Source organism: Pleurodeles waltl, chromosome 6 (genome assembly GCF_031143425.1).
Source record: "Pleurodeles waltl isolate 20211129_DDA chromosome 6, aPleWal1.hap1.20221129, whole genome shotgun sequence".
In the NCBI taxonomy this organism is placed as follows: domain Eukaryota; kingdom Metazoa; phylum Chordata; class Amphibia; order Caudata; family Salamandridae; genus Pleurodeles; species Pleurodeles waltl.
Genome location: NC_090445.1, coordinates 1,453,624,000 through 1,453,644,413, shown reverse-complemented (window position 1 = coordinate 1,453,644,413; position 20,414 = coordinate 1,453,624,000).

Genomic DNA, 20,414 nt, shown 5'->3' with positions numbered 1-20,414 from the left:
TACTGCGTTTAACCAACTCACATAGGTATTTTGTAGCCTCAGACGGTGGCAATACGCAGAATGTATTCATTTCATTTATTTGGTGGTCATGTAATCACTGCTAGCCACCTTGTGCTGGCATCAGAGATCTTTGGGAGATGGGTACATGGGGAGTGATTAGCATGCTACAGTACAGTTTCCATAACCCAGTTATAGAGAGCCTGAGGACCATCCAGTAGAGACGGGTGAGAGTGGAGATGACCTACTGTCTCGAACTTGAGGCCTGAACGTCTGAATGAGGAGGCAGTTTGTAGGTGGCCTTGCTCAATCGTAAGCATCTGACCAGAACCTCTTGCACCTCAGAGCGGCTGGCGATGTTGGCCATTTGGAGAGCTCCACTACTCAGGATAGTTAATATACTTTGTATAGGTTGTGACACCATGAACCTATGTTCCTGACCTCTCTGCCCAGCAGTTCTATGAGGACATGACTGTGCGGATGCCAAAGACCTGCTCGTTGATGGCAACAGCTTAAAGCTTTGTCAATGGTTAGAAACAAAGTTAGAGGATGCACCTGTGGATCCATCGTTTTTGGGCAAAGCAATATTAAGCAAATTCTTAGGGTCCCCCTGTAGAGGGGTTGTCTTCAGATTACCCATACAATGAAACATGCCTCAGCGAACGTCTCTCTGGCAGTTTATCTTGTAACTGGCAAATAAAAAGATAAATGCTGTAAAGGGAACAAGGTTTGGGAGTTCTTTAGAGTGTTTCCAGGTAGATAAATGCTCATTCTAAAGAAGGCTTCATGTAAGGAGCACTGTGCTTATTTGATCGTATTTTGTGTATTTGTAGGAGCGCTAAGTCTGAGAGGGAGTAAGTATGTAATGAAAGAGTCAGGTCTCCTTTGTAAAATCCAATTAATTCATACTGTGACACATGCAGCAAGGTACAGAAGTTTAATTACATATAAACGTGCGAGGAAACAGTATTTGATTGAGCACTTTTGCAAATTACTCTAACTTAGTATTAAAAGTCCTGATTTGTATGTAGTGTACGTTATATCAGCTTATTTTTTAACATTCCCTATACTTGCCTATAAGGCGTGTGTGTAGCTTATAATTGAGTCGATATGACTATTAACCATTCAGGACCTAAAAGCGTAAGGAGATGGTACCTAAGTACTAAATATTTACAATATTTATTAAATGTATTTATTAATTTATGTATATTTGTTAAATATTTTAAAAAGCTATGCATGTTATTCATACGCCTTCGTTCTGGGACCTCTTAAGTATACCACTCATGGTTTGGTTTGCAGATGGCTCCACACTCATGGTCTCTGTTCCTGGCAGAAAGTGCTAGTCCTACACATCTGCTAAATGTATCAGTTCATTCACCCATTCCTCCACCCACGGCTGACACATTGATTTCCTGTTGGACACAATTACGTTTTTGTTTACAAATGCAGTTTCTATTATCCTCACCACATTTCCAATACAAGAAACTAATTCTGTGTCGATCATCGTATGCTTTAAGTGGAGTCTGTTACATATAATTTGCCCTTTGAGCCATATATGCAAATATATACTTGGTGGTAAAATCACATCAGTTTATCACCGTGTTTTTGTGGACTCATTTGCATATCTGGGTTGCACTAATCAGCACGTGTTGCTTCTTGTGAATGTTTCAGATAATATTGGGGTGTCCTGTTTAAAAATTGCAGGGATTGTTCAGGACTGCTTCATTTCAATATTCATAATTATATGATTTATAAACAAAATAATGTCAAGGTTGTTTGCTCGGTGAGCTGAATTGTTTTATAGATATGTGAAACTAATTAAAATGGTAGCCGTCCGTACCAGATTGTACACACGACATGTGTGTATCCGTAAATCACATCACAGAGACATTTATTTTCATTTTAATTATGGACTCTTTCATTAAGGTGACACTAGTGAGATATTAAATTCTTGCTTTGTAAAAAAACCTTTTTTGCAGTTATCATGCGTTCCTACTAAAACGTTACACACGTTCTGGCACTACTGTGAAGAGGCCTGCCAACGACCAAACGTATTGTCCCAACTTAGAGCTCCAGAGACATAATGAAGGGAAAGGGCAACACAAGTGATACTGATTTGCATAACAGCCCGTACTGCTCTTAAGACATAGATGGCTCATCTCTGAGGCATTCTGTTCTCCCAGCTCTGAAAAAAGAATCTATCTTGAGAACAGGTAGTGAGAGTATTTACTGGAAAGTACAAGGGGGTTTTGGGGGGGAGCGCCGATATCGGCAGTCTCCCCCCCGGAAGGTTTGCGAGAGGTGCAACAGCCCATTCGCGCCGTTTTGGCCGCTTCTTGGGCTGGTTTTGGGCATTTTGGTAGGTAGCTTGTGGCTACCGTATAAATTGGGGTCGACATTTTGAGAGGCCACCATTTTGTTGGTGGCGGTTTGCCAGTGCGGCAGGCTTTTTTCTTGCCAGTGCGGAAGGTGTTTTTGGCAGGTTTATAGTGGGTGTTTCAGGCACATTTTTATTAAATTTTTTGGCAGGTTTATAGCAGGATTTTTCAGGCAGGTGTTACGAGTAGGAAATTAGTCGGGCGAGAGGGTTGGGAAGAGCATAGGAAATAGACCAGATCAGGAAAGCGACGCTGCAATTGTAAAATTACCTGGGTTGTAGAACCATGGATCCCTGCGTGCAGCAAGCGATGCAGCTCCTGGAGGAAGCAGGCCGCCTGGACTTGCTGGTAGGAGTCCAGCGCGTCAAGCGGCGAGCGGAGTGGCAGCCGCACTGGCGGCGTGCTCTCCACCACGTGGGAGCGGGGGCCGGCGGGCCCCGCAGTTAAGGGGTATGGGCATCGGGAAGGGGCGGACGGGAAAGTCGGGCACGCCCGCCTGGCGCGTGGTGGCAGCGAGAGTGCGGCGGCCGGGCCCCTTGGGGGCGAGGCCGCCAGCACGTGTGACGGCGGGTGGAGCCGGGGGCGGGATCGGGGCAGATCCGCCCATGTTTTTGAAGGCAAGAGGAATGCCGGCACAGGAGCCGCGCCCGTTAGGGGCGCAGCAAACAAAAGGAGGCCTGTCTGCAAGGGCGGGCCAGGCGGTGAAGTCAGGGCTGGGGACTACCTTACAGGGGAATGTGGAGAGGATGCCAGGGGGAGCGAGTCCCGTTTCTGGTACACGGTGGGGGCAAGTGTGGGTGGGTGTACGCCACCAGATGGACAGACAGGGGGGGGAGCAGGGGGCTCGGTGCAAGGAGGGAGGCAGGAGGAAGGGGGATTAGAGTTGGGTGTGCTGGGGGTGGATGAGTGGGGATTGCAAGAGGGGCGGGAGGGGGCTTGGCAGAGTGGGGAGCAGGAGGGTGTCAGGACAGTTAAAGGTTTGGGGCATAATCAAGATAGTGAGTGGAGTTTTCAGTGGGAATGGAGCGACGAGGAGGGACAGGAGGTGGAGGAGGATGGCATTACTCTTAAGGTGCGGCCGCCCCTCCGGACTTATGGGGGGGTTAGGAGTGCAGAAAGGGGGCAGGTGGGGTCGAGGTCAAGCAGTTCAGACAGTGTTGAGGTTCAGAGTAGAGGGGTCAGAGGGGGGAAACAAGGGGAGTGGGATTCGATGACGGGTTTTCGCTCAACGACACGTTGGACATTTTGCAGGGGGAGAAGAGTGGTAGCGAGGATGGGGACCCAGGTGAGCCTTTGGCAGGCTCAGCGCCCTGGGATGAAGAGAAGGCGGGGCCCAGTGCGGCTGGCTGGATCGACTCTCGAAGTGGTGGTTCTGCGGTGCGGGCCAAGGCAGTAGCACAGAGACGCGAGCCTGGATTGGGTGTTGCGCCCACCAGGGTAATGGTGAGTACGGGGGAGCGGCCTGGCCCTTCGGTGCACCGGCAAGTGTGTCAGGCGGCCTTGCGGGGACCACATTCTTCGGCGGCGCAAGTGGAGGACTTCGTGAAGAAGGCGCGGTTGGGGACAAGGGTGGAGGTTAGTGACATAGAAGACATTGGGGATGAGGGACAATTGGATTATGAAGAGGACAGCGTGGAGGAAGGGGAGATCCGTGAGGAAGATGCCTGGTGGGCGACGGGGGGGGAGTCTAATACTGTTTGTGAGATCTTGCAGGTATCGTCATCAAGGGCGAGGAAGAAACCAAGACGGAAGGTTACGGAGCGTCCCCCGTCGTTGCAGCCAGGTAATGCGCCAAAAGTGTTGAAATCAATAGGGGTGTCGGTGGGGACAGATGACGTTCTTGGGGGCACAGGGGAGCATCTGCGCAAAGGTGTCTATGTGACAGATGTGGGGGTCGCCACGGAGGATGTAAAGGAGCAGGTAGGTAAAGGACGGGACAAGGAGTCAGGTAAGGGGGGGAGGAGCACGGGGTGGGGAAAGTAGGGGGAAAATGCAAAAGGTTACCATATATGGGGACGGCGAAGCCTTTGGGTGCTCATCTCATGCAGGCGACGAAGGAAAAAATATGGAAAGGGGAGTATGTCGAGATTCTAAAGTTATTGCACAGGGAGGTTCGAGCAAAAGAAGGCTCGAAGGAGGAGGAGTGTGAACTGTCAAAGCGGCCGAGAGGTCCACTGACAATCGAGAATTGGATGGCGGCGTTTCTTATATTTGCAAGCGTTTATTGCAAGCGATTCCCGGAGCGTTCAGTGGCACTGCTTAAGTATATGGATGTAATTCGCAAGGCCTATTTGAATTACGTGGGTTATGCGTGGGCGCAATATGATGAGGAGTTTCGGGCGCGTATGGCGGCGGATGAGGAGGCCCAATAGGGTGAAATAGATGCAGACTTGTGGCAGCACACGATGGGGTTTGCGAAATTTGGAAAGACGATTTTTACGGCCAGTGGTTTGCCAATTACTTATCGGCCCTTTCGGGATCGCCTCACCCAGGGTGGGGCCAATCCCAACAACAACACAGCAGACAAAGGGGTGTCCAGGGCTGCAGGACCTGGAGGGAAGAAGTTGGTGCTTGCTGGGACTTTAACAAAGGGTTATGCACGAGGGAGTACTGTAAGTTCAGGCATGAGTGCTCCAAGTGCGGGGGAAAATATCCCCTTACCAGTTGTTACAGGGGAACCAGCGTTGGGCAGCAGTCAGCAACAGGAGGGGGCAGTGCCACTGCAAATCAGGGACAGCCCAAACAGAAAGAACCAGTTTTGGGAAAAAGCTATTACGCCAATTAAGTTGGACAAGTTGGTGTTCTGGGTGAGTCGCTATGGTAATGAGACTCAAGGGCAATTGTTGTTGCGCGGTTTTTCGGACGGTTTTGAACTAGGTTATAACAGACCGAGACAGCGTCGGTAGGCCGAGAATTTGCGTTCGGTGAGAGGTAAGGAGGAGCTTGTGCGGCTCAAGCCTGGCAAAGAAGTGGCGGAGGGGAGAATGGCAGGCCCTTTTGCGGATTGGCCTTTGGAAAATTTGATTGTGTCCCCCATCGGGGTGGTGCCCAAAAAGGAGCCGGGCCACTTTAGGTTGATACACCATTTGTCATGGCCGGAAGGGACATCTGTAAATGATTTTATTCCGGAGGAACTTACTAAGGTGTCGTATGCCTCAGTAGACGTGGCAATGGCATTGGTGGAGGAATTGGGTCCGGGCACCCTCATGGCAAAAACTGACATAAAATCCGCCTTTCGGCTTCTGCCGGTACACCTGCAAGATTTTGAATTATTGGGCATCCAATTTCAAGGCAACTGGTATGTTGATAAGGCTCTGCCCATGGGCTGTTCGAGTTCATGTTCGTTGTTTGAATGCTTCAGCACTTTCCTGCAGTGGGTTTTTGTAACGGTCACAGGTCATAAGGCAGTGACACATTATTTAGATGACTTTTTCATTGCAGGGCCAAAGGAGTCCGAGTCCTGCAAGGTGGCATTGCAGAACTTTCAATGCATTATGGGGGACCTGGGAGTGCCCCTGGCCCCCGAAAAGACGGTGGGGCCCTGTACGGCCTTATCTTTCTTGGGCATTGAATTGGATACTGTGGCTATGGTGGCACGTCTGCCTGAGGAAAAAAAGAGGAATATGTTGGAAAAGGTGAGACATGTGGTGAGGAAACAGAAGGCGACAGTGAGGGAAATTCAAGTGTTGTTGGGCCATTTAAATTTTGCGTGCAGAGTGGTACGGGCGGGCAGGACATTTTGCAGGAGGCTTGGTATGTCTTTGTCTGGAGGCACCATGCCACATCATCATGTACCGCTTAGTGCGGGGTCGAAAGAGGATTTGAGAATGTGGTGTGTTTTCTTGGAGTCATTCAATGGAATTCCCATTCAGGCATGGTCGCTGTGTGAGTGGGATGTGCAGATTTTTTCGGACGCGGCGCGGGCGTCGGGTTTTGGAATCTATTGGTAGGGGAAGTATTGTGCAGAACAGTGGCCAGAGGCATGGCGTTCGGGTGGGCGGAGCATTGCTTTTCTAGAGTTGTTTCCATTGGTGGTTGCAGTGTGTGTGTGGGGGCACTACTTACAACACAAAAGAGTGCTTTTCAGGGTGGATAATATGGCAGTGGTACAGGTGATCAATCGGCAATCCGCTAGAGATCCGCAGGTCCTACAGCTTCTTCGTGTTTTTGTTTTGGAATGTTTGCGGCGTGACATTTATTTCAGGGCGCGGCACGTGCCGGGGGTGAATAATGACATTGCGGATGCGTTATCTCGTTCGCAGTGGGAGAGATTCTGTGGGTTGGTCGTGGACGAACAGGTGAGCAGGACAGCGATGCCGGCGGCGCTTTGGAGCATAGGCGGCAGTGGATTCTGCGATTAGTGGTGAATTTGTTGGCCCCATCAACGCAACGCACGTATGTACGGGCTTGGCGGGCTTTTTTGGAGTCGGGGGCTCGACGTCGGCGACAGGAGCAGGAGCGGGTTGATGATGTTGTTAACTTCATAATGGACATGGTGGATTTAGGACTGTCAAGGGTGTCCATGGCAGGAAAATTGGCCGGTGTGGCTTTTATGGGCAAGCTGTTGTGGGGTTATGCACCGTCGGCGGGGGAATTGGGGCTGCGCATTTTGGAAGGTTGGACCAGGGAACAGGGGACTGGAACACAGAAGCGACAGCCGATTACGTTGGGGTTATTAGAGAAGCTTTTGAGGGCTGCTGATGCAGTTTGTAAGGATGCAGCAGAGTGTGCGTTGTTCAGGACATTGATGTCTTGGATGTTTTTTGGAGCGTTCAGGGTGTCAAAGCTATTGGGTTCTGCGGACTGGGGCGGGATTCGATGGCAGGATGTTTGCATCTCAGCTAAAGGAGTGGCAATATCCTTGGTACGGTCGAAGACTGATCAGCAAGGTAAGGGGAGGCAAGTATTTCTTCGGGCATATCCCCGGGGGGCCTTGTGCCTGGTGCGCTTAGGTCAAGGAATGCAAAGGATTTTGCCAGGCAATGACGGTTTGGTTTTCTGTCATGTGAGTGGCGAGGCGGTGTCAGCTTATCAGTTAATGTCAGTATTGAGGGCCTGCTTGCGATACCTAGGTTTAGACGCTGCGCAATATGGCACACATTTGTTCAGAATTGCATGGCGACAGAGGCAGGTCGGCGCGGGTGGCGGAAGGCTGCAGTTTTAGAGCTGGGGTGATGGAGGTCCAATGCATATAGGAGGTATGTGTGATAAGGAGTAGTTGATAGGGTCAGTAACATGTTTTCTTCTTAATGCAGGTTCGGTTCCGGGGCCAGCTGTGCAGTTCTTGTCAATTTGGCTTGTGGGACACTCATTTGTGAAGTGGGCGGCGAAGCAGGCACAGTCAACTACGCTTGGGAACAACTTAGGTTTAGACAGCGTGCGGTATAGGGTACGGTGGGAAGGCAAAAGGGGCATGTGTTGGCATGAATTATTGGGGACTTTGGAGAGGCTAAGGGGGAGGGGGGCTTGCCCAGATGTATTAATAATTCATTTAGGTGAGAATGATCTTGTGAAACGGACTGGCTTGGACATTTTGAAGGACATGAAGAGGGATTTAGTCATGGTGCGGCAACGGTGGAATGGCTGCCATGTCATTTGGACGGCTTTTGTTCCTCGATTAGTCTGGAGAGGAGCGCGAAAACCGGGGGCAATTGGAAAAGCGAGGAAGAAAATTAATAAGGAAATGCAGACGTTTTGTGCGGAGCAGGGTTTTGACTATCTGGAGCATTCGGATATTAGATTTGAGGATAAAGAATTTTTCAGGGGCGATGGAGTACACCTGTCCTTCATGGGCATGGAATTGTACCTGCTCCAATTAAAAGAGGTTCTACGAGCAATGTTTAAAGAAGTCTAGGTGATCGCGTGTGAAGTGACGTTAGACGATGGGTGGGGCAGAAAAGGAGAGGATGGCCCTGCGGGCCGGATCCTCTTCTTTTCTGGTGGCGGAGACAGAGAACGGGCACATGACAGACGAGAACGGGCGGGACGAAAATAGGACAAGACAAACGCAGATTGGAAGAGGATGGACAGTAGCAGGGCTACGAAGATAATATGGACATTTAGGGGCTGGTGACTTGCATGCTCAAGACGATAGCAACTGACTATTAAGGTACTAGACAGATATAACAGGAGCGGGAAGTAAGGAGGACTGGACTAATGAGCTGCAAGTATAAAGAGGGGGAAGGGAGGACGGAGGGGTGAGTAGGGGAGGGGGGAGTGGTTGATAGGAGAATTTATGTATAGTGAGGCTTTAGTTTTGTAAGGCACAAGGCCAAGGGATGAAACATTGTGAGTGCACCTGTTTCCAATAAAGCGGCCTTTTACACACAAAATGGAGTGATGGGGGCTGAATTCTCTCTCGCAAGGGGGTTTTGGGGGGGAGCGCCGATATCGGCAGTCTCCCCCCCGGAAGGTTTGCGAGAGGTGGAACAGCTCATTCGCGCCGTTTTGGGCGCTTTTTGGGCTGGTTTTGGGCATTTTGGTAGGTAGCTTGTGGCTACTGTATAAATTGGGGTCGACATTTTGAGAGGCCACCATTTTGTTGGTGGCGGTTTGCCAGTGCGGCAGGCTTTTTTCCCCGCCCTCCCGCCCGGAGTAATGTAAGGAATGGGGGGGAGGGTCGTCTTTTCATTATTAAGAGTTTATTACTATGGCTGCTTCGTTTGAAAAGGGTGCACGGGTATGGGGTTTGATGTATTGTCGCTTGTAACAGGTGCAGGCGGAGACAGAGAACGGGCACATGACAGACGAGAACGGGCGGGACGAAAATAGGACAAGACAAACGCAGATTGGAAGAGGATGGACAGTAGCAGGGCTACGAAGATAATATGGACATTTAGGGGCTGGTGACTTGCACGCTCAAGACGATAGCAACTGACTATTAAGGTACTAGACAGATAAAACAGGAGCGGGAAGTAAGGAGGACTGGACTAATGAGCTGCAAGTATAAAGAGGGTGAAGGGAGGTGGAAGGGGTGGGTAGGGGAGGGGGGAGTGGTTGATAGGAGAATTTATGTATAGTGAGGCTTTAGTTTTGTAAGGCACAAGGCCAAGGGATGAAACATTGTGAGTGCACCTGTTTCCAATAAAGCGGCCTTTTTTCACACAAAATGGAGTGATGGGTGCTGAATTCTCTCTCGCAATGTGCCATCTCAGGAATCTTACTGGTTGTCACATATCTCATAATTCGAGTTAAAGTGCTCATCTACCATTTTGAGGTAATTATTGTGCGATAATTGGCCACCTGCAAAGATATACACGCAAGGTGAAGACAAGAACGTATACCAATGAGGAAAGGAACTGGGAAGCTTATTAATGATATACCGTCATCATTAATACACATAAAATGTTCACTTGGGTAGCAGGGAGTTGGATATTCCATCTGATGTCGTAGTTTAAATAATGTCTGTCATAATCTGTGTGTGGTTTTCTATTATAAGCAATGAGACAGTGTGGCGTGCCATTGTAGTAGCAGCAAAAATCTGTGAGACTCAAGCTCTGATTGACTGGTGAAGAATTGTTATATAATGTAATTCATTTATATAACTCAGACCTTTACTACCCAGTAGCGCCTTCTTTCTGAGTCAGCTAACTGGCCAAGTGTGTGTGAGCGTTTTATTACATATTCTACTATAGCATCATAGCCCTCTACTAATGGCTATCCCGGCCTAAAAAGCCTATCGGGCAAAAAGGGGGGTACAAACTACAGACGCTCGTCTTTAGGGATAAAAGGCCGCTTTAATAGAATAGGTCTGGTATAACAATAACCTTGGCTTTAAGCCTTACAAAACTAGAAACCTCACTAAGCAGTATTTCCTCCTAACCCCTCCCCCACCCTCTAAACTTGCCCCACCCAATAGCCCTTTATCAATCCCTTCCCCATCTGTCCTGCTGCCCACCTTCTGTAGTTCCCCTTGCCTTTCCTCCCATGTGACCCTTACTAAAACCTCCCTGCCCTCAAATCTTCTGTATCATCCCCTTCCCCCCCAAAGCCTTTCTATGCTAATCCCCGCCACCAGACCTGCCTACCAGCGGCATGGAAATCCAACAACATCATACAACAACAATACCAGAATGGATACCTGTCCTGTTAGAGCCTAATTAAGCCTACAAACAAATAAATTAATTTGCCCCACTACTAAACAGACCAAAAACTAAAGAAAATGAAAACAGACCAACAAAACACCCAGAATTAAAAAGAGGGAGGGCGGGTGGGCCCAAAAAACAGTACCGTCTCCTAGGTGTGATAACGGCCGAAGAGGCCGCCCACACCCAACCCACCACATATATACCCACCCTTAAGACCCACCCCATCCTGCAAACATTACCCAGTCATATCCGATCCTTTCTCGTGGCTCGTCCCAGTGCCCGATCAGCCCGGGGGGAGATCGGGCAAGCCCTCTGCTCCCCCCAAGCCCCCTTCAGGCAAAAAGGGGGGTACAAACCACAGACGCTCGTCTTTAGGGATAAAAGGATGCTTTAATAGAACAGGTCTGGTATAACAATAACCTTGGCTTTAAGCCTTACAAAACTAGAAACCTCACTAAACAGTATTTCCTCCTAACCCCTCCCCCACCCTCTAAACTTGCCCCACCCAATAGCCCTTTATCAATCCCTTCCCCATCTGTCCTGCTGCCCACCTTCTGTAGTTCCCCTTGCCTTTCCTCCCATGTGACCCTTACTAAAACCTCCCTGCCCTTAAATCTTCCGCATCATCCCCTTCCCCCCCAAAGCCTCTCTATGCTAATCCCCCACCACATAGGAAAACCCGCCAGGTGTTTTCCTGCCCCACCAAAAACCGTACTAACGATCCCAAAGTTTCTCACCCAATAAATCAGCAATCATGATCCTAAGATCCAATAAATAATACTGATTCCCCATAAAAGACAAATGTATCCCATCCTGCCGAAACAAGTCCCCATTTGACGCTACCAGATTCTCATGAAACAAATAAGAAAATCCATGAGCCCTACAGAAATTCCTCATTTCCCTATTCACCTTTTTCCTCTGCTTCTCAATACCTGAAAAAGAATATGCTCCCCTCCAGACCCTACGGGGGACCAAACCAGTCCATACAACGTGTGTCCCAGCCCAAAGATCCTTTATACTCACCAGATCCATTTTCTTTGCTTTTAAAAGTCCGATACCGGAAAGAGACACCAGATCATTCTCACCTAAGTGAATCACCAGCAAATCTGGGCAAATCCCACGCTCAAGCCCCCTTGAAAGAACAGACAACAATTCTCCCCATCTCATGCCACTCTTACCCACCCAACTGATCCTAATTTTTGCACCGTCCAAACCCAATTGCTTTCCGAAATGCCTGGATGCTGCCTGCTTCTCCGCCCACCGTACGAACGAATGCTCAACTATCCATATGGAACAGCTTCCATCAGGGCCCCCGACACAACCTATGAAAAAACAGCAAAAATTATTCCAATTAACCGTATAACATATAATTACAGCCTGCAATATAGCAAGAAGTATTAATAAAGAATGGAACCGAATACAAGAAACCTCCCCCACCTACACTACAAGCCAAACGGCAATTAACACTGTACCCAGCAAACCCCCCCATCATTTAAAAGGACGAATATAACGCTTAAAACATTGTGATTTCCACCTCCCCAAACCCATAATAGCTTTATCAGAGTTACCCATCCGCTTGGCCTCCGTGGCAGCTCCAATCCTAAAGGAATGTGTTCCGTAATGTCTAGAATCGAGACCCAACAAACCCAGAGCCCGTTTTAAAACCACGAGTCCCTGATGGGCTTTTAACAGAGAACCATCTTGATGAATAAATACAAACCTTGACGGCCCTGTCAGATCTCCCACAAAGGACAACCACAACTTAACCGGACATATGTAAGACCCAGTACCCCACAAAACCACTTCTTGACCCCTCCCCAACTGGTCCATCTTAGAAGCCCGAAGCCAAATGACTACATCACCATTCTTTACCTGCACATCTGAATGGAGTAAGCTCTCATGCCCTTTAATTCCAAGAAATTCTGAAACCCGAAACGCCCCGTGAAAAAGCCATGACATACAGAGCGATAATAATTTCACTTCCCAACCTGAAAAACAAACCTTGACCAAAACACCCAAAATATCCTGCAATAGTTGCGACGTTATAGGACGCCTCCTGTCCATCCTCGCACCCTTCTCCTTAGCCCAACCAGAAATTAATCTTTGGCACAGTTCACCTTCCACCGGATCATAACCCCAGAAGTACTTACCTTAAAAAGAAATGCCATATAACTTACCTGATATGGTAACCGCAGATAAACCCAACTCTATCTGCTGCATAATAAATTGAACCGCGTCCTCACTCCTTTGTGCCAACCCCGCCAAACCCCCCAACCTTTTAACAGCACCTGAATCCCAAAATTCCAACCAGGCCTGAGCATAACACTTCCGAGTGGACGGAGCTATGGACTGCTGTACGAGCTCCAACATCCTTATTCTCCTAATTCCCATAATTCCCTGGGAACCGCCGTCTTCAGCACATCCGCTCCTGGTGCCAGCCCACGGAATTTCTGCCACTGAAAACGAGACAAGGCATCAGCCACATCGTTGTTGATTCCAGGAACATATTTCGCCTTAAACATCACATTAAACGTCAAACATTTCAACAAAAACACTCTCAAAAGCCTGAGAACCTTCTCATCTCTCGCTCTCTGTAAATTAACCAAGTTAACCACTGACCGATTGTCCACGTTGAAAACAACATTCCTATTTTCAAAGGTGTGACCCCAAATCGTCAAAGCCACCACCAGCGGAAAAAATTCCAGAAATGCAATGCTATGCTTAGCTTTCTTCCAGCTCAAAGGCCAACTTTCTGCAGCCCAATGTCCATCCCAGAAAATACCGAAACTATGCGCTCCTGAAGCATCTGAAAAAATTTGAATCTGCCAAAGCCAGTCCGAATCATCCACCAACATGGTAACCCCATTAAATTTCTGCAAGAAACCAATCCACATCCTCAAATCCTCTCTTACACTTGCCCGAATCCGAATGTGATGGTGAGGTAAAACCGCTCCCTGCATTGCAAAACCCAGGCGTCTACAAAAAGCTCTGCCATCCCGAACCACCTTGCAAGCGAAATTCAGGTAACCTAGTAAACTCTGAGCGCGACGCAACTCTAGTTGTGGCTTCGTAACCGCTTCCTCCAACAACAAGATCAACTGCCTCACCTTCTCTGCAGGTAGCCTCACCTCCATCTTCAAAGAATTCAACTCAATGCCCAAAAATCTCAAACAAGTCGATGGCCCTTCAGTCTTTTCCCGAGCCAAAGGAACCCCAAAGTTAGCCATCTCCTGTTCAAAAACCGCCAACGCTGCACCACACTCACCAGATCGCGGTCTACCCACAAAAAGAAAATCATCCAAGTAATGAGTAACAAACTTACAGCCTCTCTGAGCTTGAACAAACCATTGAAAAAATTTACTAAACATCTTGAAAAGAGAACAAGAAACTGAACAACCCATTGGTAACATCCTGTCAACGTAAATGGCATCTTCAAACTGCATGCCCAACAAGGAAAAATCTTCAGGATGAACAGGTAAAAGCCTAAAGCAGACTGAATATCCGATTTTGCCATCTCAGCCCCACGCCTGCATTTCCTCACCAATGAAATTGCAAAATCCACTGAAGCATAATGAACCACTGAATCTTCAGGGGCAATAAAATCATTAACTGAAGCTCCCGCTGGCCAGGATAAATGGTAAATAAGGCGAAATTCGCCTTGCTGTTTCTTATGGACCACGCCCAAGGGTGAAATGGTCAAATTCTGTAAGGGCCAGTTGTAAAAAGGACCCACAATCCTTCAGCTCTTTCTGGAGTTTGGCCCTCACCACATCCGGGAACTGCCTCACTGACTTCAAATTGTTGGCCCATCTCCTCAACCTCGGGCCCTGATAGCACAGCTTGAAACCCTCTTGAAAACCCCTGATCAAAACCTTTGCTTCTTCCAACCGCGGATAAAATTGTAACTAGTAACTAACAACGTCCAGTTTAATAGGAGTAGGGCCCTTTACTTGCAAGCTGCTGCCCGTGCACTCTGCCCCTCTACCCTGCACCCCTTGCGCAGCCCAATTGAACCCTCCAAAACATTGATACGCTGGGTGCCTGCCCCCACAGTTGGAACAATCGTGCCTAAATTTACACTGCTGTCTACTGCACTGCCCGCTATTAAATGCCCAGCATGCCCCATTGTGCGGGAACTGACCCCTCTGACCGAAACCCAGCCTGGGTGGGACGCCCCTGAAAGGGCCTATACTGAACCGGTAAACCACTTGCCGTATGAGTCGTCGGAGCAGTCCTTGCCGTCCTCAACCACTGCATCCATAATTCATTATCGATCTCCCCCCACACCTTCTCCGGATACATAGCCTTACGTGCTAGAAATTCCTCATCGTAACGAAACCAGACGAATCCTCCATAATCCATCTGAGCCCTTCTAACCACATCCATATACTTAAAAAGGGCCACACAACTGTCAGGAAAACGCTCGCATAAAACACTTGTATAGATCAAGAATGCTGAAGTCCAATTCTCAATTGTCGTTGGAAATTTAGGCCTGCGAGCCAGCTCCCATTCCTACTCCTTAGAGCCTTCTTTAGCCTGCACCTCTCTATGAAGTAGTTTAAATACATCAATGAATTCCCCTCTCCAAATTTTTTCTTTCAGACTTTGAGTGAGGTGCGCCCCAAGAGGCATCGACATTCCCATGTAAGGCAATTTCTTGGCTTTAGAGCCACCAGACGTACCCTCCCCTGGCACAGCACCAGACTGCCCTGTACTCACCTGGGTCAAATCCTGCTTACCTGTCGTCGAATCATTAGCACCCGACAAACTTTTCACTTTTCCTGCTTGTGCCCCCACATCCTCCACTTGAATAGCCACATCCACATTGCTCAAATTATCACACACCACCCCTTTATTACGAGAAACTGCCCCAACCACGCCCTGGGCATTAGCGACCTCACCTCTAATCAAATTGCCAGACAAGACTTCCTTGCCGCCTGCAAGACGATCGCCCTGGACCGCCCTCTTGCTCGATGAAGCCTTTGTGACTGTCACTGACCGCACATTCGTATCATCATCTTCGTAATCCAATGCCTCCTCTTCACATGCCAATCCTGACAAACCCCCCTGGCTTGCCGGAAGTGAGCGCAGACCACTGACATTGGAAACTGAGGGTCCTTCTTCACGAACAGCTACCTCCCTCGAGGTCAGGCGAGCCGCTCCAGGCTGCGCCCTCTCTTCCACCCGGTGTCCTGAAGGTGCCCGAACCTCCACCGAACGCTGAAAAGCAGCTGACCGCCCAAGCCGCTGCCCTGCCGCAGCCGACTCATGCCCGCCCGAAACATGAGCATCCTCGCACCCAGGAGGGTGCGGCCTCTCACCTTGCTGCCAAAAATCCAACCTAACCTGCGCCAACCCTGACGTGCTATCATCCATATTCGCACCACAAATAGTGCCCTTAATCACTGTACCCTGCTCATCCAGAAATTCCACCCGCTCACCAGACCTCAGAACCAACTGATTAGACACCTCCCACTCCTGCATCCTATGTACCATAGGACTCACCTGCCTGGGAATCCATTGAAAAGATCTACCACCCTGCACTGGCAAACTAACAGATGCTGGTAAGCTTTTACTACAACCTTCCCTATAAAACTCATTACCCTTCTCTAACTCCTCATCAGAATCTATGACCACAATAACTTCATCACATATAAGGTCATCACCAACCTCTCTACCGACTATCAAATGCGAATCCTCATTAAAATCGGCAACAGACGAAAAACCCGAGGGCGCCGCCATATTGGCTGCCCCTCCTAACGCTCTTTCCTTTAATGGAGAAAGCGTGGTCCCCTCGCTTTCTAAAGCGAGTTGAGCATGTTGCGCGTGATTTTTCCCAGCGCGTCTTCTTCTACGTGCATGCGCGCCAACCAACAACCTTCCTGACTGAATCCCATGGCCCACATCGTGTGCCACCATCTGCTCCGACATGCGCACCGCAGCCACCTGAGGTGATCCCCGCCTAAGAGCCTCCACCTGCTGCCTAAAAGAGGCTCCCGACCGCCTGGGAACCTTAATCCCACCTCTTCTAACTGCGCGATCTCCTGGTAAGTCAACCCTCAGCTGATTTCCTAACAATCCGCGTTCTGGCGAAGCCAATAATTTCCTGCTAGCAACGCTCTTGACTCGAAATTTTTTCCACTTCTTAGGGCTACCAGCTGGGGACGCGCACTCTAAAATAGCTGCTGATACCCCCTCAGCTGACGACCTTTTCGGCCTTCTTAACCCCGCCCATGCTGCTCCAAAACACCCTCCCTTATTAGATCCTCCCTACCCTCCTGCTGCAAAATCCTCAACGCTTCTACAACCTTATTAGTCTCCATGACAACCAAACCACACAATCTATAATAGTAAAAGGCACTAAAACAACTCTATAACCACACGCCCCAAAAACAGTACTGCCTCCTGGGTATGACAACGGCCGAAGAGGCCGCCCACACCCAACCCACCACATATATACCCACCCTTAAGACCCACCCCATCTTGCAAACATTAGCCAATCATATCCGATCCTTTCTCGTGGCTCGTCCCATTGCCCGATCAGCCCGGGGGGAGACCTGGCAAGCCCTCTGCTCCCCCCAAGCCCCCATTCTTCATTATAGGTCCCTGCCTGTGAATTGACCCTGAACAAAGGAGAGGGCCTTTAGCAACCATCTTACCCTTGGTGAAACGCTATAATGGTATTCATTTCATAAAACACAGTTAAAGTGAAATTAACTCTGAAAAACACTGAAATTTGCAAGTTATGGTTAGGTACGTGATGTATAACTCACACAACAGCCAAACAAACCACGCATTGTACATCAAATGTAATGCTAATGACCTATCCCCTGATCTGACAGATGTACCTGAAAATGTCAGAAACAATCTTTCATATTTTACTTCTTATCACATTACCCACAACACTTTGAGAGAGGTGACTATGGATGTGGTATTTGAGTATATATTGTTATTAAATTATGTTTTGCTTTAAGGTGTTGTTACTTAATGGAATAAATATTCAGAGATTATAAGCATTGTATTTATATTTTTATCGCCATTAACCAATCACCTTGTGTGCTACTTTTGCTGATGATATCAATATGTATTATAATCTTCCTTTTTCATTGGTAACGGGTCACTGCATGTAGCAGTCGATATTGCAAAGACGAAAGCAGAGTCTACAATTTTAAAATCACCAGCAAAACCGGGCTCACAATATGGTTACTATTGTGGAGAAAAATAAAAATTATTTTGGAAAAAATATTTTTTACTGGTATCAAGTACAGTACATAGGTTTTTCAAAACCGTACTATATATGCCCAGATGATGAAAACAAGAGAAAATAACTAGCTTCAAGAAGCTGTATCAACTGAAGTCGTCTTCCTAGAGGCTCAGAATATTTTTGAAAATTTGCACATCCACTACTTGACCCTGTAGAAACTATGGTTGATCTAATAGAATGTCTACCAGGATTATTTTTAACAGAAAGTTTACAATTTAGGGAAACTTCACAAAACAGGTCTTCATGGTGTACAACACGAAATGACAATTTTCAGTCTAGTCCATCGTTTACACTTAACAGGTTGTCCTTTTTATATGTTACTAGAGAGGCAATGGTTGACAATTGTTACTTGTAAAGCCAAAATGGTGCCTCTGTGATGCCACGACACCAGCAAACCCCTTGGAATACACTTGCCCTATAGTCGTCCCACATAAGCCAGTTATTTCCAGAATTGTCCCTCCAGTTATTTTTCTCCTTTTTAAATCTTTTTAGTGAGGATGTATCAATTAGTTCCTCCAGTTTTGATTGATGTCTCAGCTCAAGACAAATGGAATTATGCTGACATGCTGGAATTGGCTGTATTTCTTATAATGACACCTGACTGAGGCCCTGGAATATGAGCATGTAGGTACTTAGGGACAGATGTAGCAAGGTTCCAAATTGCGAGTTGCAATTTGCGAGTCCCAGCGACTCGCAAATTGCAACTCGCAATTTGGAATGCAGAAAGGTGTCTCAGACACCTTCTGCGAGTCGTTATGGGGTCGCAAAGACCCACCTCATTAATATTAATATTAATGAGGTGGGTCGCAATTTGCGACCCCATAGCAATTCAGGGCACTCACGGGGATAGTGGCCTGCTGGGAACAGCAGACCACCATGTCCGTGACTGCTTTTAAATAAAGCAGTCTTTTTTTTTCAAAGTGCAACCCGTTTTCCTTAAAGGAAAACGAGCTGCACTTTGAAAAAAAAAACGAAACCTTTAGTTTCGGTATTTTTCAGGGAAGGTAGTGGTCCATTGGACCACTGCCTGCCCTGAAAAATTATTTTTTTGCCAGACACAAAGGGGAAGGGGTCCCCTGGGGACCCCTTCCCGTTTGCGCCTGGGTTACCATCCATTTCAAGTGGATGGTAACTGCGCTTTCATTTGCGACCGCAATCGCGGTCGCAAATGAAAATGCATAGCATTGAGACTCGCAAATAGGAAGGGAACACCCCTTCCTATTTGCGAGTCGGAAATGCATTTTGCGAGTCGCTTCCGACTCGCTAAATGCATTTCTACCTTGCAAAGTGGCGCCGTTTGCGACTCGCTAAACCCTTGCTACATCTGGCCCTTAATCTTTAAGCAATTTAAAGTTACCCCCTGAATCAAGCAGGTTATCTGCTTATACCTACAGCATGGATTAGCTCCACCCGGGTCTTGAACTTTAAGGAAACGTCATAAATACTGAAACACACTATTTCTTACTCAAATTTAACATGCCCACATTTTTACGTTTTTCAAAAGTGTTGTTACCACAAACTTATGTCGACCAGACACTTTTCATTCCATGGATTTAAAAAATGTGATATATCTTTTTTGCATTATCTTACGTTTTATTGTTTAGACCTACCAAAGTGATTCTTGTAGTAAAAAATACCAATATAGTTTTAATGCGTTTTCAGGCAACGCGCCCTGAAAGTGTAGTGCATCTGGAATTGCAATAGAGTGCGATTTTCGCCTTAGACAACAAGGGTTTAATTGAGTCTACAGTTACATTGCAGTTTGGTTCATGCAATTCTCTAGTCTAAACGTATGTTTTAATAAAAATAAAATCCATTGTTTTTTTGGGCTGCCACCTGCAGAATGGCAAATATAGCTTCAGTCATTTGACTGTATACACTTATGCAAATTCCTTGTTGAAATCATCATTGGAGAGAGAGGATGTCACACAGAGTTCAGTGGGTAGGCTGCTGAGTGGCTGACTGGCACAAGAAGTGCCCAAACTCCGACTTTTTTGCCAAAGTTCCTTTCCGTACGAACAGGGTTTTTTTGGCAATATTTCTTCCGCCTGTCATGGCAGCCTGACGGACTGACAGACGTGTTTCATTGTTCAATGACAAACCCCAAAAGATAGGATTTTCTTTAAAACATTTTTCAAAAAAGCAATATTCCTGAGAAGATGAAGTTTTTCCTACTGTTTAGGACAGCAATGCATGCTCGGCAATTCCTGATCAGAAAAAAACGATCTGGGAGCCCTGTCGTAAATATGGCAGAACTTCCATTGGCATGGAGCTGGCACTCTGTCGTGAGAGTATTTCTTTTTGAAGGCGGAGACACCCGAGGCTTCTTTGCCAGAAATGTAGTGATATCCTGTCCAGGAAAAGGGTGGACAGGATATTTGCCAATCCTAAAATGAGAAGGCAGGAAATGAATGCGCTAAATGAAGACCCGTGCTTGAAAACTAATGAAACCAAACCATGCTTCTGCATCTTTAAACAGATATCAACATGTGGTGTCATTAGCTGAGCTCCTCGTGTTAGGAAAGAAGACTGTTATGTGTGGGAAGTAACTCTTTACTCATCTATGATGCATTAACTGATGCCACTGCAATCCTCGAGTGACAGGGCTGATTTGGGCGCAACAAGTTGCTCTTTAACCTTTGGAAAAGCTAACGTCTAACAAACGGAAGTAACGACCACTTCCACTTT